Below are 26346 nucleotides of genomic sequence, written 5' to 3' on the forward strand. Positions count from 1 at the left end.
GAATGCCCAAACTACCGCACAATTGCACTCATTTCACATGCTAGTAAAGTAATGCCCAAAATTCTCCAAGCCAGGCTTCAACAATATGTGAACCGTGAACTTCCTGATGTTCAAGCTGGTTTTAGAAAAGGCAGAGGAACCAGAGATCAAATTGCCAACATCCACTGGATCATGGAAAAAGCAAGAGAGTTCCAGAAAAACAACTATTCCTGCTTTATTGATTATGCCAAAGCCTTTGACTGTGTGGATCACAATAAACTGTGGACAATTCTTCAAGAGATGGGAATACCAGACCACCTGACCTGCCTCTTGAGTAATCTGTAGGCAGGCCAAGAAGCAACAGTGAGAACTGGACATGGAACAACAGACTGGTTCCAAATAGGAAAAGGAGTATGTCAAGGCTGTATATTGTCACCCTGCTTATTTAACTTATATTCAGAGTACATCATGAGAAACCCTGGACTGGAAAAAACACAAGTTGGAATCAAGATTGCCGGGAGAAATATCAATAACCTCAGATATGCAGATAACACCACCGTTATGGCAGAAAGTGAAGAGGAGCTAAAAAGCCTCTTGATGAAAGTGAAAGAGGAGAGCCAAAAAGTTGGCTTAAAGCTCAACATTCAGAAAACGAAGATCATGGCATCTGGTCCCATTTCTTCATGGCAAATAGATGGGGAAACAGTAGAAACAGTGTCAGACTTTATTTTGGGGGGCTCCAAAATCACTGCAGATGGTGACTGAAGCCATGAAATTAAAAGATGTTTACTCCTTGGAAGAAAAGTTATGAGCAACCTAGATAGCATATTCAAAAGCAGAGACATTACTTTGCCAACTAAGGTCCGTCTAGTCAAGGCTATGGTTTTTCCAGTGGTCACGCATGGATGTGAGAGTTGGACTGTGAAGAAGGCTAAGCGCCAAAGAATTGATGCTTTTGAAGTGTGGTGTTGGAGAAGACTCTTGAGAGTCCCTTGGACTGCAAGGAGATCCAACCAGTCCATCCTAAAGGAAATCAGTCCTGAATATTCATTGGAAGGACTGATGTTGAAACTGAATCTCCAATATTTTGGCCACCTGATGCAAAGAGCTGGCTCATTTGAAAAGACCCTGATGCTGGGAAAGATTGAAGGTGGGAGGAGAGGGGGGCTACAGAGGATGAGATGGTTGGATGGCATCACCGACTCAATGGACATGGGTTTGGGTGAACTCTGGGAGTTGGTGCTGGGCAGGGAGGCCTGGCATGCTGCAGTTCATGGGATGGCAAAGAGTCGGACACGATTGAGTGACTGAACTGAACTGTACTGATGTTCCCTTTATGTCCAATTCCTGGAGAATTTTAAATTATAAATGGATGCTGAATTTTATCAAAAACTTTCTCTACATCTATTGAGATAATTGGATTTTTTTTATTCTTCAATTTGTTAACATGGTATATCACACTGATTGGTTTGCAGAAATCGAAAAATCCTAATATCCCTAGGATAAATTCCACTTGATCCCGGTATATGACACTTTTAATGTATTATTTGATTTGGTTTGCTAATTTTTAAAATTTTACTATTCATAAGACTGAAGAGAAAAAGCAAATATTGGCTACAAACTATGAACAAAAAGCAAATACAAACAGCAGCTAACATTCCTGAATTTCTAGACTTAAGCTCTAAAAGGATGTCAACACTCAGGACCCTATGACATGTAATCATGATGTCAATCACCTCAAAACAGAAATCTAGCTCATGCTTTGTTTTAATAACAGAAAGGCATTTTTCATGATGGGCAGAGCTTTCCACAAAGAAAAGCAACACTTGCAATTTATGGAGCCAACAAAAAAGATATTTTTAAAGTGTCCCACTCCTTAATCAGCTATACTCCAAAACAAAATATAAAAACAATTTTTAAGTCTCCCGCTCTAATAGCTGCTCTACTCATCAGTTTTGCTTTTCCTAAATACTTTAACGCTTTAGAATGTTGTTGTTGTTCAGTCACTAAGTGCTGTCTGACCCTTTGCAACCCTATGGACTGCAGCATGCCAGGCTTCCCTGTCCATCACCAACTCCCGGAGCTTGCTCAAACTCGTGTCCATCGAGTTGGTGATACCCTCAACCATCTCATCCTCTTCCCCTTCTCCTCCTGCTTTCAATCTTTCCCAGCATCAGGGTCTTCTCAGTGAGATAGCTCTTTGCATCAGGTGGCCAAAGTATTGGAACTTCAGCCTCAGTATCTGTCCCTCTCATGACTATTCAGAATTGATTTCCTTTAGGATTGACTTGTTTGATCTCCTTGCAGTCCAAGGAACTCTCAAGAGTCTTCTGTAACACTGCAGTTCGAAAACATCAGTTCTTTGGCACTCAGCCTTCTATATGGTCCAACTCTCACATCCATACATGACTACTGGAAAAACTAGTAGTCATTTTAGAATGTAGGAGTGGGTTAAAAATGATGTTGCATTTTTTCTATGTTTATCTCATTTGTTTAAAATTATGTGCTATTCATTTTCACATAAACTAGTCTCCTAGTCCTAGCTTTGGAAAATCTGTTTATTTTCTTCACCCACGAAAGTCCAGATACAGAACTGTAGGCTTTCAATGTTGGACGTACTTGCTTTTGAAAAGGAAATATTGCTATGCCACAACCTGTGATCAGCTATCATAAATAATCCACCCACAGAATCTGGGTTGTATGAACGTGATGCTTCTATATCCTCTTACATAATAGGTTTAGATGATCCAAAGAGCCTGCAATACAGGAGACTTGAGTTCAATCCCTAGGTTGGGAAAACATCCTAGAGAAGGGCATGGCAACTCACACCAGTGTGTTCTTGCCTGGAGAATTCCCGTTGCAAAAAGCTGGACATGACTACGTGACTTTCATTTTCACCTTGTTTCACAGAGTTAAAAGCTGTCACTGTCATCAGTATTCTTTGTACATCAACAGGGTGCATGGCAGTAAGCTTTCACTCTATTTTCACTAAAAACATCTACAGACTAAATATTGATGTTCTTTGGGAAGCAGACTATCACTTATGTGCATTCTTTTCCATTGGTTACAATAAATTTTTCTTGCAGAGTAAATAAAGCTGACCAGCAGCTTCTCAATATGCAAAAGACTGTCAATTTCCAGTTGACCTTGCTAAAATACCATGGGAAGGAAAAAACAATGCACTGCTAAATAAATAAATTCTTGAGGGAAGCTGTCAATCATGCTTTTTTGCAATCTATCCTGAACAATTTGCTTCAGGCTCATTTAAAAGGCTGCCTATGGGCTTCCCTGGTGGCTCAGCGGTAAAGAATCCTCCTGCCAATGCAAGAGACACAGGTTCCATCCCTAGTCTGGGAAGATCTCACATACTGCAGAGCAACTAAGCCTGTGTGCCACAAGTACTGAGCTTGTGCTCTAGAGCCCACGTGTCACAACTACTGAAGCCCACGTGCCCTAGAGCCCATGCTTCCCAGCAAGAGAAACCCACACTCCCTGCAACTGGAGATTAGCCCCAGTCTCTGCAATAGAGAAAAGCCCAGGTGCAGCAGCAAAGACCAAGTGCAGCCAAAAAAAAAAAGTAAAGGCTACACAAAATTACCCAGCCAGCATTTTTCCTTTTGCCTGGCCAACTCGTTACTCACTGCTCATCAGATAGAGCAGTTTAGGACAGATTCCATGGGAAGCACATGGCACTTAATGGGAAGAAGTCCTCAGAAACAGGGACAGGTAGCAATCTCAGAAGAGACAGGGAGGATTCTCATTGTGCTGGCTGATTTTGAGGAGTTCTTTTCTTACCTACTTACCCTAAACAAAAAGCCTGACTAAAAGCATCAAATATATCATCAGGAGTGTTCTGTATAAAGTGGGGCTGGCTGGTAGGATTTTGCAAACCTGCTTAGCCATTAGACTCTTGGTAAGACTTTGTCTGAAAGGGATTGTCAGAGACCTGAGTGCCATCTGGGGGTGGGGAGGAGGGGTGGGGTGGGCAGGGAAGACAAAGACTAGGGAAGCCCAAAGTGACCACTGCTATTGCTAAGTCGTTTCAGTCATGTCTGACTCTGTGCAACCCCATAGATGGCAGCCCATCAGGCTCCCCTGTCCCTGGGATTCTCCAGGCAAGAAGACTGGAGTGGGTTACCATTTCCTTCACCAATGGATGAAAGTGAAAAGTGAAAGTGAAGTCGCTCAGTTGTATCCGACTGTTAGCGACCCCATAGACTGCAGTCCACCAGGCTCCTCCATCCGTGGGATTTTCCAGGCAAGAGTGCCATTGCCTTCTCCCACAAGCTTGTCTAATTACTAACCTGCACTCAGGAAGCCTCTTGACCTGCTCTTACAGGAGCAGACACAGTATTCTTTCCCTATTTCCTTTCTACTCCCTCTCTAGGGAGCCCTGGGACAGGCTCCAGTACTTCTCATGTAAATGCCATCTCTACCCCTTCATATCCCGAGGAAGGAAGAGTCCAGATGCTTATCTCCTAAAAGAAGATGGTCATTAAATTTGGGAGCTACTCTACAGTTGGAGAAGACTCTTAAGAGTCCCTTGGACTGCAACGAGATCCAACCAGTTCATTCTAAAGGAGATCAGTCCTAGATGTTCTATGGAAGGAATGATGCTAAAGCTAAAACTCCAGTACTTTGGTCATGCGAAGTGTTGACTTATTGGAAAAGACTCTGATGCTGGGAGGGATTTGGGGGCAGGAGGAAAAGGGGATGACAGAGGATGAGATGGCTGGATGGCATCACCGACTTGATGGACGCGAGTTTGAGTGAACTCCGGGAGTTGGTGATGGACAGGGAGGCTGGCATGCTGCAGTTCATGGGGTGGCAAAGAGTCAGACACGACTGAGCCACTGAACTGAACTACAGTTCAATTCAACAGATACTCATTTAATTCCATATGTGCAAGAAAGCTGAAAACCTCGGTAGTTTCTTCTTTTTGATTCTGCCTAACTAAAAGCTCTGCTGCATTTATGTACTGACGATGGCCATCAGCTTCAAAGGAACAGTTCTGTCCAGCCAAAAGGCCAACATCTCCCGGGGAGCAGGGGGGTGTGACAATTTCCAGGTCCACGGTACAAAATGCTGCACACCTGAAATTTTAAACAACTGGCTAGACAGTACTTCTCCCTTCCATCTACTCTCAATCACTGGAAAAGCTCAGACCATTAGGAACATACATATCTTTCAAATTTTGAGAGTCTTCTACAAAAGTCATGCCTCACATGCACTGTAAAAGAGATTTTCCTCTTCATTTCTCCAGCACTCTCCCTGGGCCAGGGAGTCCCTCACAGAGGGATTGCACTTAGCCAGCAGAACCTGGATGCCAATGGCCTCATGAACCCTGAGAACTTCTTTCATCATGTGGATCCCTGCTGGATCTAAAAGCTGTGCTGCACAGCAGTCAATCACAATGGTGTGGAATTCTAAGGAGTCATGGGAAAGTCGCACTGAAACTTCATCCTGGATTCCAGTGAGAGCGGTTATTTCCCTTTTGATCTTTTTCTTTGCTACCTTCTTCTGAGCTGCCTATGAAATGATTGGATGGCATCACCGGCTCAACGGACATGAGTTTCAGCAAGCTCTGGGATTTGGTGATGGACAGGGAGGCCTGGCGAGCTGCAGTCCATGAGATTGCAAAGAGTAGGACGCGACTGAGCGACTGAACTGAACTGAAGTTACTAAGACTGGATTGGGGGACAGGGAAGTTTATAAAGAAGATTTAAAATATTCTCTGTTCATGTAGTAGAGAGCGGATTCAAAGTGGACAACCTTGATGGCTGACTTAGCCTGATAGGTCTTGTAGGCAGACATGGATTCAAAGATTTCAGGCTCTTTTGTTGGGCCAAGCAGTGAAGTCTTTACTTCTGAGTGTAGAGGATAAGCCAAAACATAGAAAAACCAACCCCAATAAGCAGGCCTATTTCAGTACTTAGTTCAGAGGACAGCACAGTACCAAATGAGATAACTGTATCCATTCAGCTAATTCTCCACATCATCCACGGAATTCTCTAGGCCAGGATACTGGAGTGGGTAGCCATTCCCTTCTCCAGGGGATCTTCCAACCCAGGGATCGAACAGGAGTCTCCTGCATCACAGGCGGATCCTTTACCAGCTGAGCTTCCAGGAAAGCCCCACATCTTGGGCAGTTTCTTAAATTTACATAGGGCTCTCCAGAGATCTGGCTTTCCAGGTGGCACTAGTGGTAAAGAATGCACCTGCCAATGCAGGAGACTTAAGAGACATGGGCTGTATCCCTGGGTCAGGAAGATCCCCTGGAGGAGGGCATGGCAACCCACTCCAGTATTCTTGCCTGAGGAAGTTTCATGGACAGAGAAGCCTGGTAGGCTACAGTCCGTGGGGTCACAAAGAGTCGGACATGACTGAGCTTCTGACACTTTCACTTTCAGTAATGAATGATCCCCGCCATCACTCCAACGGAGTCTGAGTCCAGGGAGATACTTGGCCTGAGATGTAACAGCTGTGAAGGAGGCACAGGTGACAAATCCCCTCAGCAAGGCATCTGAGAGATAGACTGAAACAAAGCCCGCTTGATAGAGCCCATGGCTGCCTGATACACTCCAACCTTAAAGGTTACCGTACTGTCAACTATAATGTCATAGCTGCTTGTGTTACATATCTTGCCTGATGTCTGGCTTAATAATGTGCTCCCACCTGAAACCATTCCCAAAGAAGGCGCAACATGGGCAGCATCATAGACAGCTCCGTACAGTTCTCAGTCAACTACAGCTGACTGATCATAAGGCACAACACTCCAAAATGCCCATAGAGATGTGATGGAGGTCCCCAATAGGAAGTAAACGAAGGCAACAAAAGATGTGTGTAGACCATGGATATGTTCCTGGCCAGGCGAGAGAGAATAAGCAGTGGGCTGGGGCACCAACAAGATGCCCACAATCAAGACAGACATCACATCCCCTAAAATGTTTTCCTCCAGATTGCATTTTGGGAGCCACTGCAAAACAGGAAGGAAACCAAAAATGATATTTTGGGGTTTGGTTGGATTGCACTGGAAACTGTAGGTTTTGTGGCAAATTGCCTGAAGTTAGTATCTGGTTTCTCTTAAGGCTCCAAGTGGGCCCTAGGATGAGGTCTGCTATGATCATTGGTCTCAAATTGCTGAAAGTTGTTATGTGATTCCTCTTCATGCTCCAGGGGCATCCTACATGGAGACCTGCATTGGTTATTTCCTTTAACAGAGTCCTCAGATGAAAGGTTATCTTGGTTTTTATTTTTCAAAGACATTTCTGGAGATAGATGTTCCAGCCTCCCTGAGCAAGAAATCAGATTGGCGAATTCACACAGGAGCTCTTCATTTCTCAATGCAACTGGTGCAGGACTCTCGTCTCACTTTCTACCTTCAGGCCAAGCTAGCTTGAGTGCATTCCTTCTACTTTGGAATAGCTCTCTGTGATTTCTGGGTCAAGAAACTTTTCCCAACCGCTTGATTCTGGGCCACCCACACACAACCTGCCTTCAAGGAGCATCTTCCACCATGGCGGGACTGAGGGGATAAGGTGCTGTGGGCAGAGGCAGCCCACCTCCAGGCCAGCATCCCTTTAACCCATCGACCCCTTGCCCACCCATTGCCTGGTCCCTGGAAGAGGAGGGCCCAGCCAGGCAGGGCAGGGGAGTGGCTTGCAGGCACCATCTGAGAGATGCAGAAGGTGACTCTAGAGTGAAAGCCCAGCACGGTGTGTCAATATTTTGTTGAGGACATTTGCATATATGTTCATCAGTGATATTGGCCTATACTTTTCTTTTTGTGTGTTATCTTTTCTGATTTTGATATCAGAGTGATACTGGCCTCAGATGTGAGTTCAGAAGTATTTCTTCCTCTGCAATTTTTTAAAATCATTTGAGAAAGATAGCTGTTAACATTTTCATAAATGTTTGGTAGAACTCACTTGTGAAGCCATCTGGTCCTAGACTTTGTTTCTTGGTCTGAATAACACATTCAGTTTCATGATTAGTTATTGTGAAAGTGAAAGTCCCTCGGTTGTATCCGAGTCTTTGTGAACCCATGGACTATACAGTCCATGGAATTCTCCAGGCCAGAATACTGTAGTGGGTAGCCATTTCCTTTTCCAGGGGATCTTCTCAACCTGGGTCTCCTGCATTGCAGGTGGATTGTTACCAGTATCGCCACCTGTCAAGTGGGAGACTGGGTTAGATTTCACAATAGGGAGACTATAGAACTGGTTATTGGTGTATTCATATATTTGATTTTTTCCTGGTTCACTGTTGGGAGATTGTACCTCTCCTAGAATTTGTCCACTTCTTCCATGTTGTTCATTTTATTGGCAAGATTGTTTTAGCTATCCAGGGCCATTTGTGTTCCCATACAAATAGTAAAATTTTGTGTTCTAATTCTGTGAGAAATGCCATTGGTTACTTGATAGACATTGCATTGAGTCTGTAGATAACTTTGGATAGTATAGAACAGTATCAAGACAGACATTTTCACAATATTGATTCTTCCAATCCATGAACATATATATATATATATATATATATATATATATATATATATATATATATATATATATATATATACAGTTGCCTCTTGCCTCTCTGGGCGGCTCTCCAAGATCAGCAAGTGGGTCTCCCTCAGGCTCCTGTCATATCACTGCTTCTGCACTGGGTCTCAGAGCATGAGAGATTTTGTCCATGCCCTTTGAGAGTGGGCTCTCTGCTTTCCATGCCTTCTCGCTCTCCCACGTGTAAGCCCTGTAGCCTTCAAAGTTGCATGTTTTGGGGCTTCTCAGGTGGCTCAGTTGTAAAGAATCTGCCCACAATGCAGAACACGTGCATTCGATCCCTGGGTCAGGAAGGTCCCCCAGAGCAGGGAATGGTTACCCACTCCAGGATTCTTGCCTGGAGAATCCCATGGACAGAGGAGCCTGGCGGACTACAGTCCATGGGGTCACAAAAAGCCAGACACAACTTAACAATGACATAACAAAGTCAGATATTTTGGTGGCTCACCTTTCTTCTACAGGACGCCCCCTCTCTGGGGAGCCAGAAGTGGGGCCCAATCCCTTGCTCCTTGGGGAAAACCTCTGTTGTTCTGATTATCTTCCCATTTGCAAGTCACCTACCTAGGGATGTGGGTCTTGACCTTACTCCCTCCTATCTGTCTTGTTGTGGTTCCTTCTTTTTACCTTTAGCTGTGGTAAATCTTTTCTACTAGTTCTTAGATCATAGTTATTTTCTAGATGCTTATAATTCTGGCGTGCCCATAGGAGGAGTTGCGCTCAGGGTCTTCCTGCCCTGCCATCTTGGCCAGACTCTGAGCGTCAGCACTCTGATTTTGACCCAGTAGTTTTTTCTCAACTTTCACAGCATGCCCCATCTTGTTTCCCTCCCTTTTGTACTACTCTCTGCATGGCCTAATATGGTAGTGACTAGGCACGTGTGGCCATTCAACTGTAACTTTCAATTAAACAATTTGGAATAAAAAGTAAAATTCAGTTCTTCAATTACACGTCTTACATTTCATGAGCTCAATAACCCATGTGGCTCAGGGCAACCTTACGGAACCACACAAAACAGTTTCATCTTCGCAAAGAGTTCTAACTCTCCTAGATGATCACAGGGGCAGCAGGTCTTTTGCGAGAGTTTGGATGGCTCCGCCCTCACTTCCTGTCTCCTCCTGCCTCCTCCTTTGAATAGCTTTGCGTCACCTCCTGGTTCAGCCTTGTCTTCAAAGTAAGAGAAGGGAGCAGGCCCCAGATTTTCTAGGTAAAGGAAGAGGTGTGTTTGTGGGGGTGAGAGGGAGGGAGGGAATTGTGTGATCTGATGGACAGGGACTCCTCCCCTGGATCTATATCTTAAACCTCCTTGCAAACTTGCTCTCAGAATATATTTCTCATTGGGTTTCTCTTTGCTGTTTTAGGCTGTAATCTGTTTTGAAGGCTGAGCCCTACAAATTGATGCCTCTTTCCATGGTGATGGCTCAGAGGATTCTTGTGCAAACAAATGATTCCTCTCACCATTCATAGAATTTATAAGAAAACTTGAAGTTTTCAGGATTAGCATTGACCAAGCAGACAGAATTCATTCTGTGGGAAGCTGGTGGTGAGAAGAGCTCAAAGAGATGTAAGAGGCACAGCTCAGCACTTCCCCTGTTGCAAAACCAGCACACAGAGCAGGACCACTGAGTCTGTTACCCAGTTAACTCTCTGCTCAGACCTGCCCCTTTGGACCTGCGTCCTCAGGGACAGCCTCTTCCTGGGCCTCACCTCTAGTTGGGGAAGAGAAGCTTTTAGAAGACAGGAGGAGGGAGACGCCAACCCATATTACTGTCTACCATTCAGGAGGAGCAGGGGACCAACTGATGCCTGTTCCTTAAACAGTAGGAGGAGAATCCAGCCATCCAGTGTCAGTGTGTAGACAAGGTCAGTGTGTAGACAAGGTCAGTCCTCTGGTTTAGTATCTGAACTAGGACAGCAGACTTTAAGAAATAACCCTAACCTTGCATGTTCCTATTTCGGGTATGTTACTCCTTCTCCTAACGTCCACAACCAACATCAGCTTTATGAACAAAGCTTATTCTTTAAAATTCTGTGATTTCACCTCCCAGTTTATAAGAAGCTGTTTCCTACTCTTATTCCTAATCAACTTTCAAAAGAAAGTGTTTCAGATTTGTATTTGATGCATTTCTACCAGATGACTCTATCTTTAGCAAATAGCATTTTCAGCCTGTTCTAGTTAAAATCTGCTGTGCTAAGAATTCTTCAAATGGCTTTCTCCATCGCCCAACCTTAGAAGGTAGTGAGAAAATAAAACATCTAAAATGTAATGCCATGTTTCAAGAGCAATGTGTTTTTAATAAGGAAAAGATAAGTTTTTTCACAGTCAGATGCAAGCAAGATATAAAGCTCAGTCACAGAGGAGGCAAGAAACAGCGGGGTATTTTTTAATCAATTAATTTATTAAACAAACATTTTTTGAGATCCATGCTTTGTCCAATACTGTGCTTTTTTCCTCAGGAACAAGGGGGTATACAAGACACAGATGGTTCACCATCACAAAGCTAGCAGTCTACAAGGAGACAGTAAAAAAAAATCAAACCACTTCCTATCGTGGTATGTATTCTATAGAAACTCTTGGGTGTAGTTAGAACAAAACCTGTCTTGTTGGTTGATGATGTGGGTGGAGAGACCCCTCTGGAGAAATAACAAAACACTGACGCCTCAGCGCTGAGCAGAAACCAGTTGGCCATTGGGTGGGGGTGGGAGTGCTCTGGGGAGGGGCAAGTGCTCCTCAAAGATCTAGGAGATGGGGAGAGCTTAGAGGATTCAGGGGACACTGAGGAGGCCAGTATGATTAAAGCTTTTTGAGAGAGAAATTGATCGTGCAAGGCCTTTGGGATCATTCCAAGGGCTTTCAACTATTTGAAAATTTAAAAAAAAAAAAAAAAAAAGGCAATCCATTAGAAACTCTAAACGAGAAAAAAAGCCAAATATCAAAAAGGCATCTGACTATGTATAGAGAGAGTAACATGGAAATATAATTACCATATATAAAATAAGTAGCCAATGGGAATTTGCTGTATGACTCAGGGACCTGAAAACAGGGCTCAGTAACAACCTAGAGGGGCAGGATGTGGAGGGAGGTGGGAGGGATGTTCAAGTGGGAGCGAACATGGTAAACCTATGACTGATTCATGTTGTTTGGTAGAAACCAACCCAATGCTGTAAAGCAATTATCCTTTGATCATAAATTTTAAAAAGGCATCTGACTATTGAGTAGAGGGGGGATTGAAGATACAGTATCATCTGGGAGCCTACTACATTGCAATCAAATGATAGGATTGGACTCACATGGAGATGGAAAAAAGGATAATTTTTCATTTGGGGAATTAAAATCTATAGGATTTGGTGATGGACTGTCAGCAAGTGAGGAAAGAAGTGTTTTAGAGATGACCCCAAGGTTCTTCATGAGCCATTTTGTGATGCCACTTACTGAAATTCGAACCAGGCTGGGGATGAAAGTCAGGGTTTCATTTTGTCCAAATAGGTTTGAGATGCCCACAAAATTGCCAAATGGAGAATTTGACTGGGATAGAAAAGGTTGTAACACTGGGAAGGGTCCAGGCTGCAGACTACCTATAAATGGCACTCAGAGTAGTAATTGAATAGAGGAGGGAAGGGCACCCAGAACCAGTGCCAAGGAAGCACCTGAAGCACTAACATCTGTGTAAAGAAGTTTGGCAGTCTGAAAATGAGACTGAGAGCAGAATTAAGTATTGAGAAATAGAAGAGAGATCAACTAGCAAGTTTATGAATAAAGAGAAGATGTTGTTTACAGGAGGTCAATGTTTCCCGTTTGTTCTGCATTTCCCTGACATAACATAGTTCTGTCTCTTTATTCCCAGGAATCCAAACCACAATGGCAGCCCAGTACCTCAGCGACCCCAGGACCAGCCATGGTGAGACGCTGCTTGCGGAGGGCAGCCAGGCTTGGTGGGGAGGGCTGGGACTCTCCTGACCTGTCATCCAGCCAACCTGTACAAGAGCAAAACATCTTCAACCACATTTCTCAGTTTCCCTTCATTTGCTCTGCTCTCTCATTCTCTCCACCCTCTCTGCATCTTCCTTGTGATGTAGCTTAACAGCAAGCAGGAGGAGAGTTCCAGTACCCTGACTGCTCCTGGGCTTGATGAGGTTTCTTACTTGCTACTTCCTGCCATGTGGGCACACGAATCAGGGGTTGTGGCCTCCCAGGTGGTTTCTCTGCCCCTCTCTTCAGCCTGAGAGGACTGGGAAGAAGGAACATGGGGGTGATCAATGCCTCATTCAGGCCCCTAATTTCCTTGCTCCCAGTGGCCTCACTCTAAACAACAAACTCAACAGACTGATCACTCCCTTTCTCATATAACCCTCCCTCTACCCCTTTGTCCTAGGAATAGATTCTATCATTTGAGCTTTTGCTGGTTCAGCAAATCACTCTGCAATTTAGGAACCTAAAACAGCAACAATTTACTTGACTCTTAATTTTGAGGGTCACTCATTTGGGCTGTGCTTGGGTCTGGACCCACCTGGCTAATCTCAGCCAGACTGACTCATGTGTGGGTGCTCGGCTGGTGGTTCAGGATGCAATGCAAGAATCTTGGATAGCCTCACAGATGTGTCTGGTGGTCAGCAAGCTCTGGGTTGGCCAGGCAGACAGGGTAACAGGGCCTTGTGTCCCTCATCAAGTAGGCTAGTCCAGGGCAGGTGTAGGGTTCCAAAAATCAGAGAGAAGGCCAAGCACAATGTGTCAGTGCTTTTGGATTCTCTGCTTACCCATGTTTCCATGATCCTATGATCCAAAGCAAGTCACATGGCACAGTCAGACTGAAGGGTTGGAGAAACAGACTCAGCATCCTGATGAGAGGAGCTGAGAATCCACCTTCCCAAGAGGCACGAGTGCAGAGATGGACTCCTTCGTGGCTATGGCTGCCATCTTCAGAGGTTGCCATCCATTCATTATCAGCACTGGCCAATGGTTATGGTGTTGGCACTGGCCTTGGTGCATTTTCACTGTCATGCCATGAATTTCTTACCCTTTTAGTTTATTAGAAAGATCGATTCTTTCCTTTAGTTAAGCTTACAGAAGGAGGTACTGATAGAAATCCTTCTAGATGAGTGAAAATTTGTTCACTTACAATTTTACTGAAGGCCTCAAAATGTTCCTTATCAACTGACCATTATGAACAAAGAGTTCTCTGGCAAATAGATTTTTCAGAACTCAACTACTTGAAATGCCAAAAGTCCCAAAAGATATTCAACAGATAAGAGAATAATGCTTGGTGTATTCAGATGTATCTGTAGGAAATCTTCGACCAACAACAACCAGTTTGCTGAATAACCAGTTCTCTCCTTTTCCTGTGAAACTAACAGCTGCCCCATGCAGATGAATTGTTTGCTTATTGTTATTTTAATAAAAATTTTCTGTTCTCTCATATTTGTGCAAATTGAATTCCCCCCCTCCACCGCCCCTTGGAGAGCACCACTACTCCTTCTAAGAACACAGGGATGAATTTCAGCTTTTTTGTGAAAGTCCAAGATGATTTTGGTGTAGGCTTGGTCCACCCTCCAGACATCTCCCATCCCCTTTTCCCCCCGGAAGGTTTGAGCCACATTCTCAACCCCTCTGTCAGTCAAAGTCTACATTCTCCTTGGATTCATCATTATGTACTGGTAGAAATTATGTGTAACCAAGCTTTCTGAGACCATTGTGGCTTTCCTGCTACAAAAATTCTTTTAAATCTATGGATAAAATAGAGACATGCCTGTCCCTTTTCTCCTCTTCCAATGGGTCCTCTTCACCTAGTAACTGTAGGCTTTCCCCAAGCACATTCCCATGTTCTTCCAACATGGTCTGGAGGTCACATGTGACCTATGCCAACTCTCCTTGCTTGGTCATCTTAAAATCATCTTCTCCATGCCCTCACCCATTCTGTCCAAAAGAGGACATATGCCTTGCCCTGACTTCCCCCAAACAAACAGGACTATACCTTTAACACAGCTGCTATCTATCTATAGCTGCCTCATTTTGCTGTACAGTAGAAACTAACATACTATTGGAAAGAAAATATTGCTGTTGTTGTTCCATCGCTGAAGTGAAGTGAAGTCACTCAGTTGTGTCCAACTCTTTGTGACCCCATGGACTATAGCCTACCATGCTCCTTTGTCCATGGGATTTTCCAGGCAAGAGTACTGGAGTGGGTCACCATGTCCTTTTCCAGAGGATCTTCTTGACTCAGGGATTGAACCCAGGTCTCCCCCATAGTACGCAGACACTTTACCGTCTGATCCACCCGGGAACTTAGCAAAGACTCAAAGATATGAGAAGCACCTGGCAAAGAAGCACAGGGCTCCAGCAGAGGCGGTCACTCTGAGTGGACAGATTCTGTTTCACTCTGCAGAATGTGGGAGGACTTGGTCTCTACGGTTTTCATCATCAGTGTCTCAATCAAAATTGTTAGGTGTGAATTTAACATGCTATTGTATTACAACTTTATTGTATTACAATAAATACAATATTGCATTAGTAATGTAATATTATAATGTAAATTATAAGAAATTGTTAATTAATAATGTAATATTGTATTTATTATATTAAAATTTGTGTTGTATTGTATTACAACACAAGCAAATATTCAACCAAAGAACCATGCATACCCCTCAAAGAAAATTAAATTCAGGCTTAAGATGAATAAAGAAAATAAGCTAGCTGCAGTGGTAATTTTCAGTATAAATACATTTAGTTATTCTTATTCTTGCATCCCAGGTTAATGCTGTAGATGAGACAAAGAAAATCGTTCTGCTATTTATTTCCCATCTCATTACTTTAATCATTTCATCAAAATAATGTGAACATGGGTACATGAATACTTGTTTTGTAATAAGAATGTGCAGTGTAAATGTCCCTGAGACACATCCAAGAATGGATTGAAATATATTCAATGTAATTATTCGCCATACTTTAGCACTCACTTTCTTTGAGATTGGAATAAAAACTGACCTTTCCCAATCCTGTGGCAATCGCTGAGTTCTCCAGATTTGCTGGCACACTGAGTGCAGCACATTAACAGCATCATCTTTCAGAATTTTAAAGAGTTCGGCCAGAATTCTATCACCTCCACTAGCTTTACTAATTACCAAGGATTTGGCTCCCTTCCCTGATACTTAAGGCACGTGACTTTTTAAAAAGATATGCATGATATATATACACATATATAATAAATATATAATAATATTTACAATTTTCCATGCTGGGTTTACAAAAAGCAGAGGAACCAGATATCAAATTGCCAACATCTGTTGGATCATAGAGAAAGCAAGGGAGTTCAAGAAAAACATCTAATTCTGCTTCATTGACTATGGTGAAGACTTTGACTGTGTGGATCACAACAAACTGTGATCTTCAAGAGTTGGGAATACCAGACATCCTCACCTGTCTCCTGAGAAATCTGTTTGTGGATCAAGAAGCAGCAGTTAGAATCTTGCATGGAACAACAGACTGGTTCAAAATTGGGAAACGAGTACGACAAGGCTGTATGCTGTCACCCCGTTTACTTTACTTATATGTGGAGAACATCATGAGAAATGCTGGGCTGGATGAAGCACAAGCTGGAATCAAGATTGCCAAGAAAATATCAATCACTTCAGATATGCAGATGATGCCACCCTTATGCCAGAAATCGAAGAGGAACTAAACAGCCTCTTGATGAGAGTAAAAGAGGAGAGTGAAAAAGCTGGCTTAAAACTCAACATTCAAAATACAAAGATCATGGCATCTGGTCCCATCACTTCATCTCAAGTAGAAAGGGAAAAAGTAGAAACAGTGACACATTTTCTTTTCTTGGGCTCCAAAATTACTGTGGATGATGACTGCAGCCATGAAATTAGAAGATGCTTGCTCCATGGAAGCAAAGGTATGACAAATCTAGACAGTGTATTAAACAGCAAAGATATCGCTTTGCCAACAAAGGTCTGTATAGAGAAAGCAATGAGTTTTCCAGTAGTCATGTATGGATGTGAGAGTTGGACTGTTAAGAAGGCTGATCACAAAAGAATTGATGCTTTTGAACTGTGGTGTTGGAGAAGACTCTTGAGAGACCCTTGGGCTACACAGAGATCACAACAGTCAAACCTAAAGGAAAACAGCCTGAATATTCTTTGGAAGGACTGAAGCTGAAGCTGAAGGGCCAATACTTTGGCCACCTGTTGCGAAGAACTGACTCATTAGAAAAGAGCCTGATGCTGGGAAAGATTGAAGGCAGGAGGATAAGGGAACAACAAAGGATGAGATGGTGCATGGCATCACTCACTCAATGGACATGAGTTTGAGCAAGCTCCAGGAGAAGGTGAAGGACAGGGGAGCCTGGTGTGCTGCAGTCCATGGGGTGCAAAGAGTTGGACACGACTGAGCAACTATACACACACACACACATACACATATGTGCTTAGTCGCTCAGTCATGTCCAGCTCTTTGGGACCCCATGGACTGTAGCCCACCAGGCTCCTCTGTCCATGAGGATTATCCAGGCAAGAATACTGACGTGGGTGGCCATGCCCCTCTCCAATATACACAAACACACATATATCAATACAGATAGATAGATAGATAATATATGTATATTATTAATGCAGCAGAAGAGTCTCCCACTCCCATGTCTGTCTTTTTTTTTTTTTTTTTACCAATTTACTGATGCTGTGTAGTCAGTCATTTCCAAACAATAAAAAAGGCATTCAGCCTGGTCAGTTCAGTTCAGTTGCTCAGTCGTGTCCAACTCTTTGCAATCACATGGACTGCAGCATGTCAGCCTTCCCTGTCCATCACCAACCTCTGAAGTTTGCTCAAACTCATGTCCATTGAGTCAGTGATTCCATCCAACCACCTCATCCTCTGTTGTCTTCTTCTCCTCCTGCGTTCAATCTTTCCCTGCAACAGGGTCTTTTCCAATGAGTCAGTTCTTCACATTAGGTGGCCAAAGTATTGGAGTTTCAGCTTCAGCTTCAGGACTTCCAACGAATATTCAGCACTGATTTCCTTTAGGATGGACTGGTTGGATCTTCTTGCAGTCAAAGAGACTCTCAAGAGTCTTCTCCAACACCATAGTTCAAAAACATCAATTCTTCAGCACTCAGCTTTCTTTACAGTCCAACTCTCACATCCATACATGACTATTGGAAAAACCAAAGCTTTCACTAGATGAACCTTTGACGGCAAAGTAATGTCTCTGCTTTCTAATATGCTGTCCAGGTTGGTCATAGCTTTTCTTTCAAGGAGCAAGTATCTCTTAATTTCATGGCTGCAGTCACCATCTGCAGTGATTTTGGAGCCCAAAAATAAAATCGTCACTGTTTCCATTGTTTCCCCATCTATTTGCCATGAAGTGATAGGACTGGAAACCATGATCTTAGTTTTCTGAATGTTAAGTTTTAGGCCAACTTTTTCGCTCTCCTCTTTCACTTTCAACAATAGGCTCTTTAGTTCTTCTTCACTTTCTGCCATAAGGGTGGTGTCATCTGCGTATCTGAGGTTATTGATATATCTCCCAGCAATCTTGACTCCAGCTGTGCTTCATCCAGCCCAGCATTTCTCATGATGTGCATTGCATAGAAGTTAACTAAGCAGGGTAACAATATACAGCCTTGAGGTACTCCTTTTCCTATTTGGAACCAGCCTATTGTTCCATGCCCAGTTCTAACTGTTGCTTCCTGACCTGCATACAGGTTTCTCAAGAGGCAGGTCAGGTGGTCTGGTATTCCCATTTCTTGAAGTATTTCCCACAGTTTGTTGTGATCCACACAATCAAAGGCTTTGGTGTAGTCAATAGGGTAGAAGTAGATGTTTTTCTGGAACCCTCTTGCTTTTTTGATGATCCGATGGATGTTGGCAATTTGATTTCTGCTTCCTCTGCCTTTTCTAAAACCAGCTTGAACATCTGTAAGTTCACAGTTCACATACCATTGAAGCCTCGCTTGGAGGATTTTGAGCATTACTTTACTAGCGTGTGAGATGAGTACAATTGTGCAGTAGTTTCAACATTCTTTGGCATTACCTCTCTTTGGGATTGGGATGAAAATTGACCTTTTCCAGTCTTGTGGCCAATGCTGAGTTTTCAAAATTTGCTGGCATATTGAGTGCAGCACTTTCAAAGCATCATCTTTTAGGATTTGAAATAGCTCAACTGGAATCCCATCACTTCCAAAGCAAAAATACCCAGTTGTGGATGTGACTGGTGATGCAAGTAAAGTCCAATGCTGTAAAGAGCAATGTTGCATAGGAACATAGAATGTTAGATCCAGAATCAAGGCAAATTAGAAGTGTTCAAACAGGAGATCACAACAGTGAACATTGACATTTTAGGAATCAGAGAACTAAAATGGACTGGAATGGGAGAATTTAACTCCGATGACCATTATATCTACTACTGTGGACAAGAATTCCTTATAAGAAATGCAGTAGCCATCATAGGATAAAAAAGTGAGTCTGAAATGCAGTACTTGGATGCCATCTCAAAAATGACAGAATGATCTCTGTTTGTTTCCTTAGCAAACCATTCAATATCACAGTAACCCAAGTCTATGCCCTGACCAGTAACACTGAAGAAGCTGAAGTTGAATGGTTCTATGAAGGCCTACAAGACCGTCTAGAATTAACACCCAAAAAAGATGTCATTTTCATTATAGGGGACTAGAATGCAAAAGCAGGAAGTCAAAAGACACCTGGAGTAACAGGCAAATTTGGCCTTGGAATACAGAATGAAGCAGGTCAAAGACTAACAGAGTTTTTCCAAGAGTACACACTGGTCATAGTAAACACCTTCTTCCAACAACACAAGAGAAGACTCTACACATCGACATCACCAGATGGTCAATACTGGAATCAGATTGATTATATTCTTTGCAACCAAAGATGGAGAAGCTGAAATGGAGAAGCAAGACACAGAGCTGACTGTGGCTCAGATCATGAACTCCTTATTGCCAAATTCAGGTTCAAATTGAAGAAAGTAGGGGAAGCCACTAGACCATTCAAGCAGGTAAATTAGTTCTTTAAGTCCTAGGCTGCCAATTAGTAGAATGAGAACTGTAGAACTGGAAGCTCTCTAGAGAAGATGTTGTCCAACCCCCTCATTTTGCAGCTCAAGTGACAGAGGCTTAAAGCAGTCGTGACTTGCACAAGCACGGTTGGTTCTGCCGCTCTTACTGTAACCTCTGGCAAGTCCTTAACCACATCTGGATTTCTGCTCCCTCCTCTGTAAAATGAACTGGTGATCATCACAGCTAACAACTTCCAGGTGCTTCCTGTGTGCCTGACACTGTCCTGAGTACTTTAAGTGCCTTTTCTAATTCTCCCAACTTTCCAGAAATTATGATTGATTACCTTCTATTACAGAAGGAAATATAAAAACATAGAAAGCTTAAATAACTTGCTTGAGATAAGACAATTAGGAAATTTTGCAAAGCTGATCTAGTAACCCAGGAAGAACTGCCTCCCAAATCCTCAAATTCCAATTCTTAGATTTCTTCTAAGAAAACCGGTTCTGCTCTTGAGCATCACGGGGAAGAGTAGCCCATGTGACATATGCTGAGGGCAGTAGTGCCCATTGCCTCCCAGGGTAGAAGACAGACAGATTAATACTATGCACTGTGATTAGTACAATAGAAGAATGAAGCTTATTTCCTTCTCTCAAAAGCTTTGGAAGTTTGTGCCTGTTCATCTTTTTATTGACGTTGATTGGTTGTTTGCACTGGCTGGTAGGTTTTATACTAGACACTGAGAATCTAGAGATACGGAAAACAAAGTCCCTTTTGAGACTGACTTCATTCATTTAGCATAATGATTTGGGGAGTCATTCAAGTTGTATGTGCCAAGAGCTTGTTCTCCTTTATTGCTGCATAGTGTTCCATCTTACTGATGTATCCCAGCTTCTCACTTCTCCTTCACTTATGATGCAGAAGGTGCTGTGGTCCAGGCGCAGGTTGGAAAAGAATTTCCAGACATGAGACAGAATGAAAGGGAAATAAAGTTTATTAGAGTGGGAGACGCTGTTACAACAGCGGGCCAGCTAGAGGCAAACTGATGTTAAACAGGGGTCCTTAGTCTGCTTTTATACCCAGAGTGCAAGGAGTGGGATAGGGGTCATTTGCTGACTGGATGAGTCACATATACTGGGTTGGGGGGAAGAGTAAGGCAAATGCCTTCTCCCTATGGGGTAGGAAGGGAGACAGGTTATACTGCTCAGGAGGACCTGAAATCCATTAATAGTTTCAACACGGGGGAGGGAAGGATGATAAGGGTCTGGTTTTCTGTTCCTGCATTCCAAGACCCGCCTTGGTTTTATCTGCTCTGTTGTCCTTGGGTCACCAGAAAAAGCTCAGCTTCTCTGTACACCAACGCTGAGTCAAATCTTGGAGACAGAGTTTTGGGTAGAAAAGGAGCGTTTCATTGCTTTGCCAGGCAAATGGGGACACAGTGGGCTCATGCCTTCAAAGCCCTCTATCCCCACTTGGGGAAGACAGTGAGAAGTTTTATTGTCCAAAGAGGGCGTGATCAGCTCTTGGATGGTCTTCTGATGGCTTGGTGGTGAGGTAAGCAAGAGTCAGTATCATCATCCTTCAGGTCCAACTGGTCTAGGGTCTACAAGCTGTGGGGAACATACCATGGTTAATTGTTAACTGCTGCCACCAGGAGTGGTTTCAGTACCTGTAAACAAACACAAAGGCGTTACTGTGTGTATCCTTTGATGGGGAAGCAAGACCTTACCCCAAGGCTCCTCTTGACTATTTCTCTGGTTTCCCAATTCCTTCCTTCCCTAATTGACAACTGCTTGAATCTGCCCACTGGAGCTCAGGGAAGGTCATGGAGGCTGAGTGAAGGCTGTTTCCTGTGATCAGAGAAAGAGGGGACACAAAGGCCTTGGGCCCAGGAGCCCCACAGGGCCATGCATGCCTCCATGTATTCTTATGCCCCTAACTGATTGCTCTTTGTTTGCTAAAACCTCCATTATACCACTGAATAGTAGTGCATGGGAACGCTTGCTTTCTCCCTGGAAATGTCTTCATTTGTGCATGTGCGTGTCCGCTCAGTTGTGTCAGACTCTTTGAAATCCTATGGACTGCAGCCCACCAGGCTCCTCTGTCCATGTAATTTTCCAGGCAAGCACACTTGGGTGGGTTGTCATTTCCTACTCCAAAGGATCTTCCCGACCAGATATCACACCCACCCTGAGTGTTTCCCAATTAGGCAAGTAAGATAGCAGCTGAACTCCAGCAGGGTATTACAAGTATTTGTGTTTGCGTGTGGTGTGTAATCATATTAAGCGAGTATCCCACGATCACTATTTTCTTGGGGGTTTTATCATGAATGACTATTGAATTTTATTAAAGACTTTTAAAGAATCATCCATGAAAATAATTGAGTGAATGACATTAACAGATTTCCCAATATTCAACCAACCTCTGTTTTCTATCCCTCTTGGTCATGAAGTATCACATTCTTAATGGTGGTGTTGGCACCTATTTGCTAATACATAAAGTTTTGTCTTTTGTACTTGTACTTGCTTTTAATTTACCTTACTTTACTTTTTGCAGGTTTTGTTTTTTAAGTGAGAATTTATTTTCTTTCTTTTGAAAGTGAAAGTGAAAGTAGGTCACTCCTATCCAACTCTTTGCAACTCCATGGACTGTATAGTCCATGGAATTCTCCAGGCCAGAATGCTGAGTAGATCGCCTTTCCCTTCTCCAGGGCATTTTCCCAACCCAGGGATTGAACCCAGGTCTCCCAACATTGCAGGCAGATTCTTTACTAGCTGAGCCAGCAGGGAAGCCCTTTCTTTCTTTTACTTTTATTGAAAAAGTTTTTGGTGCAATGCATTTTTCTCTGGTCACTTCTTTCAATGAAGCCTAAGCTTCTGATATTTAGTGTTTTCATTATTATGATCTTTAAGAAATTGTAAAGAGTCAGTTTGTATTTTTGTTTTCAACCAGAGTTGTTTAACACAATGCGCCATTTTAGTTTCCAGATGGAAGCACATTTTCCTAGAAGTAATTTCTGCTTTTGTCTCATTATGATCAGAAAATGAAGAAGAATAAAGAGCCTCGATGAAAAGTGAAAGAAAAATGTGAAAAAGTTGGCTTAAAACTTAACCTTCAAACAACTAAGATCATGGCAACCAGTCCCATCACTTCATGGCAAATAGGTGGGCAAACAGTGACAGCATTGTTTTGGGGGGCTTCAAAATCGCTGCAGATGGTGACTGCAGCCATGAAATTAAGAGATGCTTGCTCCTTGGAAGAAAAGTTATGGCCAACCTAGACAGCATATTAAAAAGCAGAGACATTACTTTGCCAACAAAGGTCCATCTAGTCAAAGCTCTGGTTTTTCCAGCAGTCATTTATGGATGTGAGATTAGGACTATAAAGAAAGCTGAGTGCCAAAGAATTGATGCTTTTGTATTTGGTGTTGGAGAAGACTCTTTTTTTTTTTTTTTTAGTTTTTTATTTTTTAAATTTTAAAATCTTTAATTCTTACATGCATTCCCAAACATGAACCCCCCCCCCACCTCCCTCCCCATAACATCTTTCTGGGTCATCCCCATGCACCAGCCCCAAGCATGCTGCATCCTGCGTCAGACATAGACTGGCGATTCAATTCACATGATAGTATACATGTTAGAATGTCATTCTCCCAAATCATCCCACCCTCTCCCTCTCCCTCTGTGTCCAAAAGTCCGTTATACACATCTGTGTCTCTTTCCCTGTCTTGCATACAGGGTCGTCATTGCCATCTTCCTAAATTCCATATATATGTGCTAGTATACTGTATTGGTGTTTTTCTTTCTGGCTTACTTCACTCTGTATAATCGGCTCCAGTTTCATCCATCTCATCAGAACTGATTCAAATGAATTCTTTTTAACGGCTGAGTAATACTCCATTGTGTATATATACCACAGCTTTCTTATCCATTCATCTGCTGATGGACATCTAGGTTGTTTCCATGTCCTGGCTATTATAAACAGTGCTGCGATGAACATTGGGGTACATGTGTCTCTTTCAATTCTGGATTCCTCGGTGTGTATGCCCAGAAGTGGGATTGCTGGGTCATAAGGTAGTTCTATTTGCAATTTTTAAGGAATCTCCACACTGTTCTCCATAGTGGCTGTACTAGTTTGCATTCCCACCAACAGTGTAGGAGGGTTCCCTTTTCTCCACACCCTCTCCAGCATTTATTGCTTGCAGATTTTTGGATCGCAGCCATTCTGACTGGTGTGAAGTGGTACCTCATTGTGGTTTTGATTTGCATTTCTCTAATAATGAGTGATGTTGAGCATCTTTTCATGTGTTTGTTAGCCATCCGTATGTCTTCTTTGGAGAAATGTCTATTTAGTTCTTTGGCCCATTTTTTGATTGGGTCGTTTATTTTTCTGGAGTTGAGCTGCAGAAGTTGCTTGTATATTTTTGAGATTAGTTGTTTGTCAATTGCTTCATTTGCTATTATTTTCTCCCATTCAGATGGCTGTCTTTTCACCTTGCTTATATTTTCCTTTGTTGTGCAGAAGCTTTTAATTTTAATTAGATCCCATTTGTTTATTTTTGCTTTTATTTCCAGCATTCTGGGAGGTGGATCATAGAGGATCCTGCTATGATTTATGTCTGAGAGTGTTTTGCCTATGTTCTCCTCTAGGAGTTTTATAGTTTCTGATCTTACATTTAGATCTTTAATCCATTTTGAGTTTATTTTTGTGTGCGGTGTTAGGAAGTGATCTAGTTTCATTCTTTTACAAGTGGTTGACCAGTTTTCCCAGCACCACTTGTTAAAGAGATTGTCTTTACTCCATTGTATATTCTTGCCTCCTTTGTCAAAGATAAGGTGTCCATATGTGTGTGGATTTATCTCTGGGCTTTCTATTTTGTTCCATTGATCTATATGTCTGTCTTTGTGCCAGTACCATACTGTCTTGATGACTGTGGCTTTGTAGTAGAGTCTGAAGTCAGGCAAGTTGATTCCTCCAGTTCCATTCTTCTTTCTCAAGATTGCTTTGGCTATTCGAGGTTTTTGTATTTCCATACAAAGCTTGAAATTATTTGTTCTAGTTCTGTGAAAAATGTGGCTGGTAGCTTGATAGGGATTGCATTGAATTTGTAAATTGCTTTGGGTAGTATACTCATTTTCACTATATTGATTCTTCCAATCCATGAACATGGTTTATTTCTCCATCTATTAGTGTCCTCTTTGATTTCTTTCATCAGTGTTTTATAGTTTTCTATATATAGGTCTTTAGTTTCTTTAGGTAGATATATTCCTAAGTATTTTATTCTTTTCGTTGCAATGGTGAATGGAATTGTTTCCTTAATTTCTTTTTCTACTTTCTCATTATTCGTGTATAGGAATGCAAGGGATTTCTGTGTGTTGATTTTATATCCTGCAACTTTACTATATTCATTGATGAGCTCTAGTAATTTTCTGGTGGAGTCTTTAGGGTTTTCCATGTAGAGGATCATGTCATCTGCAAACAGTGAGAGTTTTACTTCTTCTTTTCCAATTTGGATTCCTTTTATTTCTTTTTCTGCTCTGATTGCTGTGGCCAAAACTTCCAGAACTATGTTGAATAGTAGCGGTGAAAGTGGGCACCCTTGTCTTGTTCCTGACTTTAGGGGAAATGCTTTCAATTTTTCACCATTGAGGATAATGTTCGCTGTGGGTTTGTCATAGATAGCTTTTATTATGTTGAGGTATGTTCCTTCTATTCCTGCTTTCTGGAGAGTTTTTATCATAAATGGATGTTGAATTTTGTCAAAGGCCTTCTCTGCATCTATTGAGATAATCATATGGTTTTTATTTTTCAATTTGTTAATGTGGTGAATTACATTGATTGATTTGCGGATATTGAAGAATCCTTGCATCCCTGGGATAAAGCCCACTTGGTCATGGTGTATGATCTTTTTAATGTGTTGTTGGATTCTGATTGCTAGAATTTTGTTGAGGATTTTTGCATCTATGTTCATCAGAGATATTGGCCTGTAGTTTTCTTTTTTTGTGACATCTTTGTCAGGTTTTGGTATTAGGGTGATGGTGGCCTCATAGAATGAGTTTGGAGGAGAAGACTCTTGAGAGTCTCTTGGGTTACAAGAAGATCAAACCAGTTCATCCTAAAGGAAATCAGTCCTGAATATTCATTGATAGGCCTGAAGCTAAAGGTGAAAGTCCAATATTTTGGCCACCTGATGCAAAGAATTGACTCGTTTGAAAAGATTCTGATGCTGGGAAAGATTGAAGGCAGGAGGAGAAGGGGACCACAGAGAATGAGATGGTTGGATAGCATCATCGACTCGATGGACATGAGTTTGAGCAAACATCAGGAGTTGGTGATGGACAGGGAAGCCTGGCGTGCTGCAGTCCATGGGATTGCAAAGAGCTGGACATGACTGAGCAACTGAACTGAACTGAACTTATCTTAAGCTTCATATTGTTGATATAGGATTTGTGATAAAAGATAATGAGATGGGAAAATGTTGTTTAGGTTTAATTCTTCTTGAGGTAATAGTTGCCTTTACAAACCTAAAGTTTTGAACAAGGGTATGGAAATGAGTCCTCTGAGACTATAAGTCAATCACTCCCTGCGGAACAATTTCGAGTCCACTGGAAATGGCCTCTGTGGCAAAATTAAACGTATACTATGTTTAGGGAATAGAGAGAAAAAGTATATGTTTCCATTGTCTCAAATTTCATAATCTTTCCTAGGTCTTATCCATTATTTCCAGAGAAAACACAGAATTAAATGTTTGCTCTCATGTAAAAACCAGTCCAATCTGATGTATTAAAGAGCCCCTTTAGGGACT

The 26346-nt window shown here is 42.4% G+C and overlaps 1 long non-coding RNA gene and 1 pseudogene across 2 annotated transcripts; one reads left to right on the plus strand and one right to left on the minus strand.

The window, feature by feature from the left end:
* Nucleotides 1–5193: 5193 nt before the first annotated feature.
* On the minus strand, nt 5194–7245 carry LOC114114470 (sulfate transporter-like; annotated as a pseudogene).
* Nucleotides 7246–9696: 2451 nt separating this feature from the next.
* On the plus strand, nt 9697–13951 carry LOC121819502 (uncharacterized). 2 transcript variants are annotated; one of them, XR_006059785.1, is made up of 4 exons: nt 9697–9744; nt 9899–10400; nt 10995–11090; nt 12383–13951. It is a non-coding gene; the product is annotated as an uncharacterized LOC121819502 (long non-coding RNA). The 2 variants fall into 2 exon arrangements; XR_006059784.1 differs by lacking the exon at nt 9899–10400.
* The last annotated feature ends 12395 nt before the right edge of the window (nt 13952–26346 follow it).

This window comes from Ovis aries, chromosome 4, assembly GCF_016772045.2.
Source record: "Ovis aries strain OAR_USU_Benz2616 breed Rambouillet chromosome 4, ARS-UI_Ramb_v3.0, whole genome shotgun sequence".
Classification (NCBI taxonomy): Eukaryota; Metazoa; Chordata; class Mammalia; order Artiodactyla; family Bovidae; genus Ovis; species Ovis aries.